The sequence below is a fragment of the Cryptomeria japonica genome, chromosome 2, assembly GCF_030272615.1.
Source record: "Cryptomeria japonica chromosome 2, Sugi_1.0, whole genome shotgun sequence".
Lineage (NCBI taxonomy): Eukaryota > Viridiplantae > Streptophyta > Pinopsida > Cupressales > Cupressaceae > Cryptomeria > Cryptomeria japonica.
Window position 1 is genome coordinate 592929682 of NC_081406.1, and position 16097 is coordinate 592945778.

Genomic DNA, 16097 nt, shown 5'->3' on the forward strand with positions numbered 1-16097 from the left:
TCTTGTGGCTCCCCCTATACGGGTGCCTATGCTTGTCCTTGTGCCGGTACCTGTACCTGCCTCTATCCCTGTCCCTGTCCCTGCACCTATCTAGGACCCTGTGCTGTTGGCACCTATACTAGCAACCCACTGTGACCCCTCACCACCCGAACCGGTCACTCCTCTCCACCCTCCCTCCGCGGAGCCACTCTCCTCTCTCCTACCATACCTTGCCTCCTTCGTCAGCCTCTGCCCCCACCATCTCCGTCATCATCGTCATCTCCTCTGCCATCCCCATCTATCAGCTCTTCAAGGTCTGTCAGTCGTGGGAAGGGATGCTCAGCCCAATATGCAGTGTACTCTGCATCCATCCCTGCATCCTCGATCTCTGGCCACATATCCCATGGTAAGGGAACCATCTCCACTAGCTGCATCACAGCCTGATCATACGACAACAATGGCCCAAAGTGTGCTTGGTCGCGCACTGTCCGCGCATACATACCTGAGCCCCATGGCATCCACTGAATCCTGCCAAACTGTCTACCCACTCTATCCACTAGCTGCCTCTCCAATACATAGGGTGTCTGCCCAATCAAATATCTGCTCCGGAAGGTGTATGGTAACTCTACTACATCATCCTCCCACTGCTCGCACCCAAGGTACGACCTCCATATCACAGTGTCGATCTCATCCAAGACTCGACGCCAATACTCCAACCTGCCAATCTGTGGCTGTGAGGTAATCATATCATACAGATGCATGAAGTTGCATCCATGACCCCTGCCCCTGAAGTGTATCGGTCGGGTAACAGGCAGATGCTCATAGGCCCATACCTGCAGCAAGGTAACTCCGCAGCCCAATCCTACGGATCCATGATACACAAACTGATGCAGCTCATAGTATAAGTGTGCCAACACACATGGTCCCCAGGCATATCTGGTGTGCTGTGTAACCAGAGTCTCCAAGGTGCTCCCCCAGCAAATAGCCAACCCTCGTGTCGCCCTATCTGGACACAGGAACCCACTGATCACTCCTCCTAGCACTACTGGCAATGCTAGTCCTATCGCTGTCATCGTGTCCCATGCTACATGTCCTGCCCTCATATCCAGTCCTAGGTCTCGGAATACTTGTCTCAGGGCATCCCTATCTCCATCTCGATCATAGGGTACTAACTCCCCATCGATCGGTATCCTCAGAATTTGGTATACATCCTCCAAGGTGACTGTCATCTCACCCATCGGTAAATGAAATGTACAAGTCTCTGAGTGCCATCTCTCAATCAGTGCAGTCAGCAAACCCATGTTCGCCCGAAACTTAGGCACATACAAAATGTGGCGTAAACCCATACCCTCAATGGCAACTCTATCCTTGAATGTCAACTCTGGTCGCAACCTCTGAGTCGATGGGAATCTCTCCCGTGACTCTAGCATAGGCAAATACTCCTGTAGTCAAGCAAATCAATCATGTCAGTCATAGTGGCATTCCCTGTTCATCACAAAATGCTACTTTTCATCTAAGTGCGTATGGTACTCTATTCTAGTGACACTCACTGTTCATCACAAAGTGTTGCTGATTATCCTAGTAGTAATCCTTGTTCATCACAAAGTACTACGTGTTTTGCACTCACTGTTTATCACAAAGTGCTGCTCACATTTGCACTCACTGTTCATCACAAAGTGCTGCTCCTATTTTAGTACTCCCTGTTCATCACAAAGTACTATGTCATGGTATTCACTGTTCATCACAAAGTGCCTCGACCTATCCTACATCTTCCCTAGAGGACCTGCTTGAGTGAATCCTCTCAACATCTTATCCAATCGACAACGTATGTTCATCACAAAACTGTTGATTTGTCCTTGACGACATAAACGTGCTTTCAATGCACAAACGCGCTTAGAGCCTGCATAAACACGCCTGAAATACACAGACGTGCCTATGATCTGCACAGACGCACCTAAGAGACACAAATGTGCCTTCCCAGCATAAATGCGCCTGAAAAACACAGATGTGATCGCATCCTGCATAGACGCCTTTGCCAGCACAGACGCGCCTGGCACAAACGCAGACGCGCCTAGCCAACCCAGACGCGCCTGGCACCAGCACAGACGCGCCTCTACATTTTTGACACTTTTTGACATTATCCTAAAGCGCATTTATTGTTCTACTTGACATGCATTAATGACAACAATTAATACAACAAAGTACAAGGAGGTTTTGTGCTACTCATCGGCTCTCCTGCCTTTGCTGGCCTCTGAAATCGGTGAACGCGATCGAATCTGTGAACCATTGCCATCACTGCTAACTGCTGCTCCTCTATCTCGCTCTACACTCTGACCTCTTGGATGTGTGGATGACAATGAAGATGTATTTCCCTCATGGTCTATCTTATAGACTACCCTAGCCCTAGCCCTCGCCCTCGTTTCTCGAGTCAGTCTTCATTATCTCGTGACTCTGTCACTCTATCCTATCCAGTCAGTCCATTGTAGCCATTCTTTCTTATCGAGAGATTGTCTACGATCTTTCCAGATATTTTCATCCAATCTCTCGAGGGGGCATATCATTCCCATCTTGGGGCAACTTTGTATCAGTTCATATTATCTTCTTTGAAACAACGTGACAAGCCGCATTGTCTCAAAGAGGGGCAAAATGTAGACACCTAAAATTGTCATGTCTAATTAAATAAATATTTTATTTATTTAATTATTTGAGCCTAATTCTTCTATTAATTAAATAAATATTTATTTATTTAATTCATTCATTTATCCTTTTCTAGCCTTATTTCTCATTTAAATAAATACCTTTATTTATTTAAATTATCCTTTTCCCTAAATTAAATAAATATTTTATTTATTTAATTGATCCCACTTCCTCTATTAATTAAATAAATCTTTATTCATTTAATTAATTCATTAGCCTTTTCTACTTATGACACGTCATTCATCTCTTAATTCCTACACTACCTACCCCTTTCATTATTTTATTATTTCCTTTACCTGCCCTCTAATCATAGCCGACCTCTTTTACACCTCTCAATCTTATCCCTCCATTTCTTATAGTTTCTTCTATATAAGGAGATGCTTCCTTCATTATCAAACCCTGGGTGGACTACTTGACTACACTACGCTTTTGAACTTTCATATGCGATCCTACTTGCAACCATATTTTCGTTCTTTGTTGAACTCTTGTGCACACAAAATTTGAGAGCAAATATATCAAGCAAGATCAATGGAGATAGGAAGAATGGAGATCCAAACCCTATTGGACATGTGATGGTATAATCTTTGTGATTTCATTTGATTTACATTGTCTTAGGTAATCTTCATATGTTATGGTGGATCTTTGTTGTTGTTAGGCTAGGGTTTTGTGGTTGAATCCATTTAGTCTTTCAATATTATATTGATGTATCCATTTTCACCATATACACCTAGTAATGACAGGATGCACTCATAGACTAGTTTTAACCTGTGTAGAAATTCCTCTTAGGATGAGTTTATCCTAGATGTAGAGACACTCTAAAAAGTGACGTGTTGTGTTTGATTCAAGCAATATCAAAAAAAGAACTTAGGACAATACCTCTTTATGTTTCAAGAGTTGGAATGGATTGATGATGTGTGAATGTGAGAATGGATGAAATGTTAACTTCAATAAAAACTTTGTGTTACAAATGGGACAAATTAATCCTCTTCTCTTTCAGGGGTTGGTGGTTCTTCCCTAGCTATGTTGTATGTGATGCAAATGTCTGGAAAGAAGGCAGAATTGATTTTGCCTCCTTTGTTTTTATGATAACATAAAGCTCTATATTGAGTAAAATCTCTATGGTTTATAGATTCTTAATCAAACTCGTTGGATTTTCCTTGAAAATATAGACACATGTGACATAAGAAGGTTCTATGTGAGACAAAGATTTGTCTATTGAGATAGAAAAAATTCCTTCTTTTGATGAAATCCTTTGAGCTCAATGGTCTTTTCTTCAAGTTGATATGTTGATGAAGATTCCTCTTTCTCAAAATGTGAAGGATGGTCATATAATTTGATATCTGTTTTTGCACTTTGTTTTTTATTTTTGCCAAATGTTGGTGTTGAAAATTTTATGTTGGATGAATACTTGTTTTTGAATTGGTTTTGATTTTCTTTGACAAGAAAACAGAGCAAGCACACAAACACAATAATGTTGCCTTTAAAAGGCACAAATAAGGGTGGGTCTAAATCAACCCAATCTTTGAAATTTTTGACCCTTTTTCCAAATGTTTTTGAGTATGTTTTTCCAAAAAGCCTGAAGTCGGTTCAGTTTATCACTGGTCTTGACACAAAATGAAGACACTTCAAACACACTTTATCCCTAAGGTCAAATGGCTAGTTGCGATAATTTCAGCCCACATCTTGAAATTTCTTCAACTTTGGTACTACATACCTTATGAATCCTGTCGTGGCAGGTAAGGATGTGATATACTAAGTCTTGCACGACCATAACAAATAGATGATCCCTATGATGGGGGAGTCACCACTTTTATCAAGCTACAAGTAGCCCTTCAAAAATCTATGTTTCTACTCAAAGAAATATGTATGGTGAGTATCTTGGGAGAAAAACCATCTATGCTCTTGCACTGAATTTATCACAAATATTCTCAATCAATAGAACGGGCGGGTTTCTACATAAAAAGGTGTCTAGTAATTTTCTATGTTTTTGGACATAAGTTCATTCTGCAGTGACTCACTTAAGAGCCTTGTAACTTGTGGTGGGGCCCATTTGTCCTTTCGGCAAGTTACACTGTAGGAACAGCTATACCCAAGGCTACAAATTTTGCTCACACCTGATTTCTATAGTGGCTCGAAGGATTTACCGCACAAGGTCGCTCCCAAGAGTGATGTGTCTCTTGGCAGGCCTCTCTTAAAAAGATAAACTTTGAGTGTTACTAACACTTTTCTCTTGCACCTAGGACCACGAAAGCCAAGGGAGAGGATAGTGTGTGTTAGAAGTAGGACCACTCGACAAACTTTGCACAAGCGTGTCAATCACTGAAAACACTTGTTCTTTTCAATTGATTTTCATTGCAATGTGTTCTAACTATTTGGAGATGTTGCTCCAACAGATATGGTGTTATTTTTAACCAAGATATCAAAATGTTTGACACTTGAAAAACTTTTGGAAAGCAAACCTGGTCAACAAAAATAAAGTCGTGTAGCCTTTGTAGCAAAAAAGGTGAATGTGAAGTTCTTTTTATGCACCAAACGAAAATTTGAGTTTGTTTTAGTTGCACCAAATAAAAAATGTGAAGTTCATTTTATCCCTTTGTGAAAAACAAGAAAGATGAAGTTCTTTATTAATGCACCAAATGAAAAAGTTGAGTTTATTTTAGTTGCACCAAATAGAAAATGTGAAGTTATTTTTATCCCTTTGTGAAAAACAAGAAAGATGAAGTTTTAAACCAAAGAAATTCAAATGTTTTAATCTAACTCCTTCCAAAACCTGCACACAAAAAAAATTAAAAAATTAGAAAATCTGCAACTAAAACATTTTTAAAAAGTTAGTGCACATGGTGGGCTCACAAGCCTAAAAAAATGTCCTTGAAGTACAAAAGTGTTGGATTCATGTCGGGTTCACCAAATGATGTCATGGAAATGGGGACAAGACAACAACAAATTTCAATGTTAATAAGTTAGTTTCAACCATAAAATCAAAACAAAGAACTAAAAACTATTCCAAACATATCAAAAGAGATTTCAAAAAGCATGAAAGAAGTTTAATAAAACAAAAGAAAGGAGAAGAGCCTCCCTAAGATGCTTCCATGATGCCTTTTGATGCTTCTCCCTTGTTTCTCCCCTCTCCAAGTCCCAAATGAGTGTAGCTCTCAGCTTTTAGCACTAGCCATAGATGCCATATGGAGATTCAAGATGGTTGGATATGATAAACAAATGCTATGAAAGTGTAGATAGTGATGCTATGAAAAATCTCTATGCTAATACCAATATAGTAACAATACTCTAATGATTCCTTCTTTGCTTGAGGATAAGGGTTCTATTTATAGAAGAAAAGGGGAAATGAAGGGTTAAGATTGAGCAATCTTAACAAGGGTTGGGATTGAAAGATATTCAAACCATGTGAGACTTTCAACCCAATCCCATGTTGACAAGTGTCACCATGAGGAGGCTTGAGAGGAGAGATAAGGAGCATTAAATGTTTGAGGGGACATGATGGTTACCCTAGGGGGTTGGGTTAGGGTTGGGTTAATGGACATTTCTTTTATCCAAGGGATAAATGAATATGCAAGGGTTAAATGGTTACCTTAGTCAAAGAAATAAATGCTTTAAAGAGACCCATGAGTCAAAAGGATGGTTAAGTTAGAGGAAAGTCTCTAACCAAAGGTAAAATGTGAGTTAACCATAAATGGTTATGTAAGAGCCTTTAATGGTTTGGAAGACTTTAGAGGTTAACCATTTGAAGACATAAAACCTTTAATGGTTATTGAAGACTTTGGAGGTTTTTGAGAAGTGACTGCCTTTTATTTAGGAATGTGACAATAATTTGGCTAATTAGAAGAGTTAGAAGAATCTAGAATGGATTTAGGCATGCAAGTGGATTTTGTAGGAGAATGCAAGTGGGAGGAATTTTGAGATTTTCAATTGAAGTAAAATCATTTATTTCAATTAAATGATGTAATTTACATTTGGATAGATATTTAAATAAATATTAATTTATTTAAATATGAATGTGAATTTTAGATTTTATTTAAATAAATCTTAATTTATTTACATGAGAAAAAGGAAGATAAAGCATTAAATGCTTGAAGACTTTGAGGGAAACCATTAAAGGCTTAAGAAGACTCTAGAAGGAAGCCATTGAGTTTGGAGACTTTAAGGGAAACCATTAAAGGTTTGAGAAGACTCTAGAAAGAAGCATTAAGTTTGAAGACTTTAAGGGAAACCATTAAAGGCTTGAGAAGACTCTAGAAGGAAGCCATTAAGTTTGAAGACTTTAAGGGAAGCCATTAAAGGTTTCAAGTGGGTGAGGATAAATAAGATTTTAAATAAATAATTTATCTATTTAAAATAGTTGTGCAACTTGCATTTGTAGGAAAATGAAAGTGGGTGGAGGATAAAGGTGATTTAAATAAATGTTAATTTATTTAAAAGTGAGAGATGGGAATTTGGGGGATTTAAATAAATATTAATTTATTTAAATGTGAGAGAAGATTTAATTAAACAAATATGATTTATTTATTTAATTAATGGTTTGAATTTGGTTAAATGAATTAAATCAAATAAATTGAATAATTTATTTAATTAATAGGAGAAGAGGGTTAAGGTAAATTAATTAAATATTAATTTAATTAATTATTGATTGATGGTTAAATAATCAAATAAATACTAGATATTCATTTAATTAAGTGGACAGATTTATGTGTCTACAAAGATTATACATTTTTTCTTAATCTATATATTATCCTCCCTTAGGTGCTATAAATAGATGGTGTAAACCTTAGAGAGAGTGTGTTTATGTTTATCTATATGATCTCATCTTATGCAAGTTCTCAAGACCAAAATGTGAAGGATGTTGACTAAGGAAGAGAGGTAAGTATGGATTAAGGAATTCCATATTAAATACTAGATGAATACCTAGGTATTGCGTTAGATTGTGAAAAAGGGTGTTGTTACCAAATATGCATAGAATGGCATATGGGCCATAACACATGGTCTTCATCTTTTTGTGAGGACCCTTGAATTATTTATTTTAAATATCTAAGAAAAAAAATTATCAATGTTGAATGAGTGAGTTGTGTGGTGCAGTTCATGGCCCTCTTTGTACATTTTTTATTAGTGAGAGAGGATTTATTATACCAATTGATAAACACTTTGAATGCACTCCACAAACTTCTAGATAATATTTTTTTCTCATTTCATGTGTTTAATTCTATGTTATGCGGTGTACTGTAATAACCCACTTAACTTAATCCAAAAACACAATTGATTTTTTTTTCATATATAAAAACATTGATTTCTTATTCTTACTTATTCTTATTTATTTTTTATTCAATCACATACTCAGGTACATCTATCCAAACAAGATAGGCATCCATCCAACCGGGATGGGCATCTAACCATACGGGTTAGGCATCTATCCATACGGGACTAGGCATCTAACCATACGGGTTAGGCATCTGTCCATACGGGACAAGAGGTTTCGTCTATCCAATCCAGGATAGGCATCTACCCAAACGGGGTAGGCATCTATTCATAAGAATAGGATATGCTCTGTCCAGAGACTTTAGACTCACCGGGACCATCCGGGTCCTGAGCCACTCTTTAAAGACTACATTGGACCCTATTAGGAGTGCACCAAGGTCGTCGTCCTTAGGAGTATAAAAATAATTACATAAACAAGCTTGAGTTCCACCTCAGAATTCAGCCTAAAGCCTCGGGAAGTCAAGCGAATCCATACGAGATTCCTTCTGAGTATGCATTGAATTAATTTTAACATTTCAATTATTATTTGCACCATTTGATTAAAAGACCAAGGAGCTTCAAGAACCAACTACTCACCCATAACCAAATCCTAACCCCCATCCTCGAATGCCTGAGTACAAGGGACAAATTCATCCCTAGACTACCTACATACCCATTTCGGCACGGGATCAAGGCGTAAAGTATGTAGTTCTGGTTTCTAACTATGGTTTAAAGTAAACTATTTGGTGGGTACGCAACCTTTTCTAGGGTCAATGTCCCAGACAATTTCTCTGCGGTTGCTACCCACAATGGTAGCTCTATAGCAAGAAGGCTTAAGGTGGCCTTCTGTTTGTATCCTAAAACAACTAAGTCCTATTTTCTATTAAATACGTCACCCTCAATCCATTATCATCCGTTGAAATCATCAAGATAAAAATAAATTTTTAAGATCTTCACACACATCCAAACACTAGTGGGGTTATCTAAAGTTCAACTGATCGGATGTAAATTCATTTAAAAATTAATTTTTTTAGATTATCGATCCAAGGGGGATTACCCGCCCTTTGGATTTTAACTTCCAAATGACCCTTATTTCTCCCCGACGATTTAGAGGGACGATGCCACAGACGTTGTTATTGCAGCTTTATTAGGCGTTAAGTGCAGTAGTTCAACACGATGACATTACCTGTAAGTGTGACCCAGAGGCACCATAGATACCAAACGCCGCTAATTTTTTGTTTCAACTCCTCTTGTTTAGTTATCTAACTAGGAATTTAACTTTGAATTCGTGAATCTTAAATGAAGCAATATACCAATACAATTATGAAAAAGAAACTATTATATACAAGGGATTATCACTTGAATTTAAAAACTAAAGTATGAATTTTACGTAATTGAAAGGAACATAAACAAATTGATTACTTGGAATAGTATTTTCTCCGAAGGAAAGTTATGATAATTAAAAAAAATTCAAAAACTTGAACTAAATAGATGAATTTACTAATTGCTTGGAAACCATGATACTTTCAAAGATAACTTATGAAAATGATTTAAATTGCTTGCAAGATATAATTGTTTTGGACAAACCATTACACAATAAGTATGAATCCTAGTATTGATTTTCTTGAAAGAAAATTAAATGATTCAATAGCAAGACTCTGGAAATGAATTTTAACACCTACTTGTTTGAAGTGAGAAGTATTTAATAATAAGCCCAACTAATTCTTCCATATGAAGTAACATAAATTTCATCTACAAATGATAACACTACTTTAAATGTGAATCCTAATACTTGAAAGGTACTAAATTGCTTGAAATAAAATTTAAATTATCAAATAATCATACTTTGGAAATGAATTTAATACTCACTTGTTGAAGGGAAAAGAAAAACAATTATTCACTAATAAGCTTCAAATTAACCACATCATTCTTAATTACTAATTGTTTTAAAAAGAGATTAGAAAATAGTCTAAATACTTGCTAGTTAACCAAATAAATAATACTAAGTCTCATAATAAACAATTCTAATCAATAAACTTCTAGTTTCTTTTGAACTAATACCTTTGCAAGATTATAAAGTGATAAAGTTAATTACTCCTTATATTTCTTCCATAGTAGTAATTAGGATAATGAGCAATTATTTACTTATATCTAGGATGAGACATTGGGTTTTTTTTGTTTTGTTTTTTCTCAAGTTTCACATGTAGGTATTATGTTGTACATGCATGTAAGTGGAAAACACCATAAAAATTACAATGAATTATATAAGTAAGATAGATGCAAAATACAATTAAAAAATGATAGTATTGTTATTATGTGAGGTTTTAAATTTGTTGCACAAAAAAATAATATATTTACTTTTATACCATGCAAGTTCTAACATGACATTTTCTTCTTGTTTGCTAAGGCATTTATTAAAATATTCGACATATATGAACTTGTATACTAATATAGCATAATTGAATTATAATAATTAATATTGAACTAATAGTTACAAGCCATGTCAACCTCCAATTCAATTTTTTTTCCAAAACCTTTTAAAAAGAAAATAACTCTTTTCTTACAATTATACATTTAATAATACACGAATCAAAAGATGTTAAAATGATGATATAAATAATAATTTATAACAGCTAAAAGATTAAAGTATGTTTTAAGTAAAAAAAACTGACCTTTTTCCACTCCAAACCGGCAAGCCATGTATAAAAAGTTTTCATAAATCTTTCATGTACCTTTATATTGGATCTCTTTCCCTTCATTTTTTGATGATATAGGAAATCTAATTAGAAAAATCCTATTTAAGTGGAGACTAAAATTTAGAAAGACTAAGACTTTTAATTCAGGTGACATTACTATCTCATGATGTTTTTTTACTATAAAAGAAAAATAAGTTTCTTTCTTTTTTTCTTTTCTTTGTTTTTCCTTAAGATCATCTTCATCTTGGTTTTTTTTAATTTATTTATTATAATATTATGTATATGATATTTAATTAATTCTTTTATTTTTTTGAAAACTCTATAATATGGATATAATTTATTTGTCTATTATAGATGTGATGCTGAATAAAATACACAGAGGAATAAATTTTTGAAAGATAAATAATCATAGGAAGTTAAATTTCTTTGAAGAATAAAATACACAGAGGAATAAATTTCTGAAAGATAAATAATCATATGAAGTTAAATTTCTTTGAGGAATAAAATACACAGATCAATGAATATTTATTCCCAGAGACAATTAAATAGACTGATTATAGATTTGTGAAAGAATTTTCGTAGATCTAATTTTCCCAGAGGAAAATAGTCACAGAGGGTAGTATTTACACATAGAAAGATAACCATAGTGGTGCATAAAATCACAATATGGATATCTTCTGAGATAAATGGATCAGAGATATGCACTCACAAATAATTGAATTTTGCACAATACATATTTATCTTTTTTTTTTAGATTCAATTTTTCAGAGAGGGGCACATTTTCACAAATTCAATCTTAGAGACAAAATATCAAGAAAGATAAATAAATTTTGAGATATTTATTCAGAAAAAGATAAAGATGTTATTTTTTTTTCTGAGAAAAGATATTTCACAGAGATAATCAAACACATGTTATTCTATTCTAAAAAAATAAAAAATAAAAAATCTATTTTTTTTGTTCTTGATTTACTTTAGCAAAAGAGGATAATTTGTTCCTAATATATTTCACTCTTATTCCTTGAAATCTAAATTTTTGTAAAGAAATAAAAATCAATGTGAATGGAAAAAACAAGAGTTTAAATGATATTCTCATTTGCATTTAAAAAGGAGTCTACTAATTAATGGCAATTATTCAAATTTTATTTCCTATTTGCATATAAAACTTCTCTATCAAATTCTACACAAATTTACAATAGGTAAAGCATACAAGTGAATAGAATTCTAATTTTTCTTCAACTACATAAAAATTCATTTCAAAACATGAGAGTAGACAAGAAGGAACCTAGATTGAACGATTCCCTTGTTATTGAAATGTCTCCAATCTCCCACCTACCCTTCTTCACTCCTTCCTTGTAGCTTGATAAGATCTCTTCAAAATCTTGAAAATCCTACCATACAATGTGACTACCAAAATCCTAGTACTACTAACAAGAATTTGCAATGATTCAAGAAATTACATTTTTTTTTCAACCAAAACCAAAAAATGAACTCCTCCTTCGAAAATTTAGCATACATTATATAGAATAGGTGCACCATTCCCACTATCAAAAGAATTAGTTGAAATTGACTTCATGCAAAATTGTTTGTTGACATAGTGGGGGAGTTACATGCAAGAAGATGAAATTTTAAATTCACTTCTAGAAACTTCTCATTTCCTCCTACAACATGTGCTAAATTAACATATTGAGAAAATAAACAATTTCTAAATTAATTTCATGCAAAAATGATTGTTGTCATAGTGGGGGTTACATTTGACCATGCATTCAAAATTCAAATTCAAATTCTCCTCCAAAAATGCATTTTGTAACTCCTTTGTCATAAAAAAATGCTATGAATAGAATTATTCTTGTCATAGAATAATTTTGTAACTCCCGTGTCATATATTTGCTAAATATAATATTTATTCCTTAATATTTTGAATTTAAGATTTATTTTCTAGAATCTTCTTATTTCTCCTACACCATGTGCTCAATTAGGATATTGAGAAAATAAACAATTTTCAAACAAATTATGAACTCATGTGTGTGTCACCACTTGAATTCCTTTTTATTTAAAAACTTCAACCTCATTTCAATTTATCTTTTCTTTCTAACATTACTCATAAAATTAATATTATAATAGTAGTAGTAGTAATAATAATAATAATAATAATAATAATAATAATAATAATAATAATAATTGTATACACCTAAAAATGGTCTGAAGATAATTAATTGAATAAGCAATTATTTAATTAATCTCTCCTCCCCAATTTAATTGAATTCACTAAGCAATTTGATTAAATTCCCCTTTCATCTACTTATTAATAATTCTAAGGATTTATTTAATAAGTTCATTTCACCCCTTTAATTAATTAATTCCCTCATCCAAAATCATTTCTTCTAATCCTTAATTAATTAAAACAAATCAAATCCATGAGTTGTTGAGATTAATTAGCCATTTTCATATTATTTGAATTTCTAAATTCAAATTCTCCTAACTTCTACCACTCCTAAACCTAACCCATTCTACCTACCCCCATGTCCCCTTTCATCCAACATCTTCTAGAACCTTTGTGACACTTGTCACTAAGTGTTCCCTTTAATCCAACCCCCTTTGCCAACCTCCTCCAATTTAACCATTGATATCTTCAGATCAATCTCAACCGTTGATTCATGCCAACTCACCCCTAGCCTTGGAAAATCCTATAAATAGACCTCATTTTGAGCAATATGGATCCCATCTCATTCTCATCTTATGCATTGTTACTATAGGCATCTAGCTTATAGCTTATCATCTTTAGCAATGTTATCATGCTCAATTTTAGCTTAAATCTTAGCTTAATCATGCTAGATCAATCATTCATATAGTTAAATCATGTTATTCTTGCTAGATCATGCATTTTCATCATTCAAATCCTCCATCTAAGTGTAGTCAAGTCACTGAATTTTGCATAATCCAATTTGAGAGCATTTTTCATACTCGCATTTACTAGGAGGCAATAAGTCGATTAGCTATGGTTTTTCATTTCATTGATTCAATTTACTAACCATTGCTTATAATGATTTATTGAGTGCATTGTGTTTGCAGGTACAGGTACACTTCACAGAGCACGACAATAATAATAATAATAGCAAGTCATATCAAGGTCCAAAAAGAGGGTTATGACATGTACAATAAGATATGTATAAGTGTGTCATAGGATAGAACCTAGGACATGTTTGGAAATTCATAACTAGGAAAATTAATACAACATTGGGTTTAAGATGGCACTACAACCTTGTTTCCAAAGAAATAATATTTGAACATGTATGAGATGAATATGAGGATCCATTATAAAGTTCAGCTGGATTATCAACATGTAGTCTTGTAGCATACACTATTGATCATATTTTAAAACTACCTCTCCCTAGTGTATAACCCTATTATTGTTTATATTTAGAGAATGCATAGATCAAATAGAAAATGAATGAACATGTGAATAAAGGACATTAGGCTTATCTATTTTCCTTCCATCAAACCAATTATGTTTGTTCCAAAGAAGGATATCACATAAATAGTGGGAATTAACTAAAAATATTTTAAAAAATCATAGCAAACAATTCTATCTATTTCTATTTTTTTAATATTAAAATAGTTCAAAACATATACATCATAACCACTAGTGTCCTACATTTTACATGTATTCTACTATCTACAGTATCATTTTTACATGTATATCAAAAAAGGCCATAGCCCTGTGTCAAATCACTTGGTATTACATCATGAACAAAATATAAGGGGAATTAATACAACAAAATGCCTCCTGTGTCAGTATACATATAGCAAAAAGAACCACATTGTTCACTGAGTTCCTACACCTTTCTCCCCAGTCCTAGGAGAAGGCTCATCCGGATCTTCAATCTTGAATCTCTGCATATATTGTGCCAATGCCTCAATCTCCTTCGGATGTAGCATATCCATATGTTTCTTGAAGTACTAGACATGCTGTATATCTTCCTTGTAAATCTGAAGAGCACCTTCCCGGACCAAAATCATGAACCTATCTTTAGAAATCTCCAAGACAACAGAAACCTATGACATAATGTAAAAATGAGTGAGTTTGTTGCTAAACTCAGTAAGCCTCCTCCTCTTGTTTTGAAAAACCTCTCCATTTCTTTCTTTCCAGATAAACCACAAGACTTCACAAGAAAAGATAGACCAAAATCGGTTCATCCTAAGGTCAAAAGATTCTACAAAACCAGCAAGGATTTCACTCCAGGAAGGGCCAGGCCGATGGTTCCAGACAATAGAAGAGCCAAGAAAGATCGACCACACACCACGGGCAAATTCACAATCAAAAAATAGGTGTTCAAAGGACTCTTGGACATTACACACACCACACCTAATAAGCTTAAGACCCTCAGTAGATAAAAAGGAACCAACAACTATTTTTTTCAAAAGAAGAAGCCCTCTAAAATAAGACTTCTTAGGATGAATGGAAGAATGCCAAAAGAAATAAAAAACAAATTGCCACCTGGGCTTAGACCAATCAAGACCCCAAGACTAATTAACTCCAGTGAAGATTGAGTAGTCATCCTTCAATATCATATAGATCTACTTAGTAGAGATGTCCAAAAAAGAAGAACCATCCAGCCATTTTAGTTGCTTCAAAAAGGAGTCAGTGTCCAGAATCTTACCAGGGAAGAAACAACCTATAGCCTTACCAATAAGAGAATATGTTTTTTTTGTGAGGGGGGAATCCCATATTTAGAGTTGATCTCAGCCAAAGAGCCAAGCAGGTTGTCAACTAGTACATTGCTAATAAGAGAAATACCTTTATCATTCCAGATCTTAGCAGAGCAGCTTTGAGTCAAAGCAAGAGGTTTATTATTCAAGTTCACCCCCCACTAGATAAATTTATCCACAATAGCATATGAAGGAGAGTTGCCTATAGCATCCTTAGAAGGGAGTAACTTCCTTACCTGTGACCATGCCTTCCATAATGAAGCAAATACATTAGCACCAAACACCTTCATGTTATAATCCCCCAATACAATATTACATAAAGGGATATTCCTCCACTTTTTGCCTTTTTTAATAATCGATCTTTCAATATTATTCTTGATCAGCACCTTCCAAGGTTCATTACCATACAGAGCTTTGACAATCCATTTGGAAGCTAAGACAATTCCGTGGGCCCTAATATCCTTGATACCCAATCCACCCATAATCCTTGGTCTGCAACACCAATTCTAGTTCACACAATGTCTCTTATTATGACCCATCCCATCAGACCATAAAAAGTCCCTCATAATCTTCTCAAGCTTATCGATTTGGTAGTTAGCAAACACCCATGCAAAGGCACAATAAATATGATGGGAGGAAAGAATATTTTGAACAATCTGCACTCTTCCACCCAAGGAGAGAAGGTGAGTCTGCCATTTAAAATGTTTCCTCTCAATTTTTGAGTGTATCCAATGCCACATATCTTGAGTAGAGGGGTTAATAGCAAAAGGAATA